The sequence below is a fragment of the Lactuca sativa genome, chromosome 5 (genome assembly GCF_002870075.4).
Source record: "Lactuca sativa cultivar Salinas chromosome 5, Lsat_Salinas_v11, whole genome shotgun sequence".
NCBI lineage: Eukaryota > Viridiplantae > Streptophyta > Magnoliopsida > Asterales > Asteraceae > Lactuca > Lactuca sativa.
In genome coordinates, this window is record NC_056627.2 from 164,244,450 (window position 1) to 164,247,498 (window position 3,049).

Below are 3,049 nucleotides of genomic sequence, written 5' to 3' on the forward strand. Positions count from 1 at the left end.
GTGACAAAGGATACCTAAGCAAGAGAGTTTTGAGGCATAGATGGGATCAAACATGTCTAATTAAATTTGTTATTAGCGATCCCATAAATCTAGGAATTATATAGTAAGATATAATTGATAATCGATATTTACCAGCTTGAACTCAAATGGATGAGATAAATGATACCTAACCATTTATTTGTTTCGAAACTTGGATCATAGACTTAAATAATTAATGTTTTTGGAAACTAAAAGGGTATTAATTATTAAAGAGTTCAATATTGAAAATAGTAAATGAATTTTGTTAAAATTTTGTAGCTAAATAATCCATTCTCATTACTATGAAATTGTCATTTTATTTAATGACTTAATAAAACAATAACATTCAATATATACAACTTCAATGAATGAGTTCATGTCTTAAGAGACAATATTGTGAGAGATATGAAATTGTATACACTTAAGAATACAAGTCCTAAACTATTTGCTTTGAGCAATAAGTCTGAACATGATACCTAGTAAAGGCATCAATGCGATGCTAAATATGTTTCTAATATCAAACTAGGAATAGTAGAAGTCCCAAAAGAATCACCTTGTGTGATCTAGGAGGCCCATGTTTTATGGACTAAACACTTTAAGCCTAAGAAAATCTAATAAGGCCCACATAGATGGATCTTGTTTCTTTTGTGGAGAAACTGGACACTGGAAGAGGATTTGGTCCTGTTATCTGGAAAGGAAGTCTTGAAGAGACTAGTATTTCAGTTATCTACTAGATAGAACTCATGCTTTTCTAATAACACTTAGATACTTGCTACTTAAATGTTATCTAATATTTTTAATTGGCTTGCAGATATTTACTGAAGAGTAACCAGCTGAGCACAATCAAGTTGGAACTACACTCTTGGAGTTTAGTTTATTAATTATGTTAGGAACACAATTCACTTGTATTATGAAACAATGTTTGTTCTGGAACAATATATGTTTTAATTTAGCTTGCCTAAATATACATCTCAGTTTAATTTATGAATGATTGATTATTTACTTAAATCATTTTTTATAACGATCACCTTCATATTCAGAAATGATTAAAATTCTTTTATTGAGAATAGATCTCTTAATAAGAATTATAAAGTAAATATCAATATTTTATAAATAACAAGTTCTATATGCAAAATACTTTTGCTTTAAACTTGTTTTAAATCAAACTCATCTTTGACATTGTTATATTTATTATATAAATGACATTAACATATTCCAACTTCAAGAAAGGGCCTTGAAGGCAAATAATGTAGTTTATTTGACATATGTAAATCTTATTTATATATAAAAGTTTCCTAATGATATTTTCACTAAGTAGTAGAGAAATAATTATTAAGGAATTATACACTATGGTGTATGACTTCCTTTCTATCGAATGTCTAAGATTTATCATAAGATACCTAATCAAATTTATTAACAACTATAGTAGTTATAAATTATATTTTACATGTTAAAAGATAATCGTGAAATCTTTATTAAAGGTTTCAAATATAAAGTTGAGATACAAATCAGTAAGAACCATTTAAGGCCTTAATGATAATAAAGGTTGAATTAAATCTTATTTAGTATGATTTACTTCTAAATGGTAGAAATGTCCTCATTTTATTTCCTTGGGGTAATACCTAGAACACTATCAATTGTAACTTGAGTACAAACACCAACTAACTAGTAGATATAACATTTTCTTCATAAGATTTTGTATGGAAAGGCTCCATCCCTATCTTACTTATTTGTTTTATGGATTCAAATCCTATGTTGGAATATAGTTTTTAAACCCAAAATCTACTAAATACATATTTCTATATAATACCCTGAATGCGGCTTAGATTATTATAAGCAAACCCACCAAGAATAATTTTTTCTTATTTATATGATATCTGAGTTAACAGAAAGCAAACTTCTAATGACAGAGCAAGTGGGAGGTACATAGAACTTGAAGCAGCTCAAGAACCATTACCTAATGTAGTTATAGTTGGCACTAGTATTAACAAGGACTGTTAAACTTAAATAATAGCTATTCACAAACACAAATTGTTCACATTAGTGGTAGAAATCATCCATGACTTGAGAAATGTGGAATCTCTCATTGATGAGCTTTTGTTGATGGTTTCTAGTGAATTCATCAAATACCAAGATGCTATGTCAGATATTGAATCTGATTCATGACTTAGAGTTATGAACATGAGATGTAATCCATGTTTGATAATCAAGTATGGTCTTGATTGAACTTCCTCTCTATAGCAAGGCTAAAAGGAGTAAATGATTTTTCTAGAAAGAATATATTACATGGATAACTATACACATTTAAAGCAAGACTTGTTATTAAAGGATTTTCTCATACTCATGTCATTGACTATGGTCCTTATCATACTCATGAGATTGACTATGATCAAATTTTTTTCACAAGTAGCTATGGTTAGATCAACAAGGATATTGTTTATTATAAATTCATAATCTCAATATGAAATATAGCAAATAGATTTCAAGAAAGACCGCTTTTCTTAATAGACATCTAGTAGAAGATATCTATATATATTAGCCTAGAGGTTTTCTTAATCCATGTTATCCTAACAAAATATATAAAGCTTGAGATCCACTTATGGATATAAAGCAAACATCTCAATGTTGCAATCATCATTTGTAAAACCACAAGGTATGTTTTTATATCAAAATGAATAAAACATGTGTGTTTACTAAGAACTAGTGGGAGCATAGTGACATTACTAATCTTGTATGAATGAGACACACTTAATCATGAGAAACTACATTCTGACCATGCCATGCCCTTTCACCTTGACTCGGAATATATTTCTAAATTGAAAGACTTAGGAAGAACAAGATACATTCTTGGAATGTCAAATCTATAGAGATAGGTAACATGAATGTTAAAAGTCTTATATTCTTTATGCATATATTGAAAATATCTTGGAAGAGATCAAGATAGAATATTCCTTTGGAGGAACCTTAGCATTGTCAAAAAGGCACTAAATTTAAGCTAGCCTCAAAAGGACCTAACTCATAGGTTTGAACT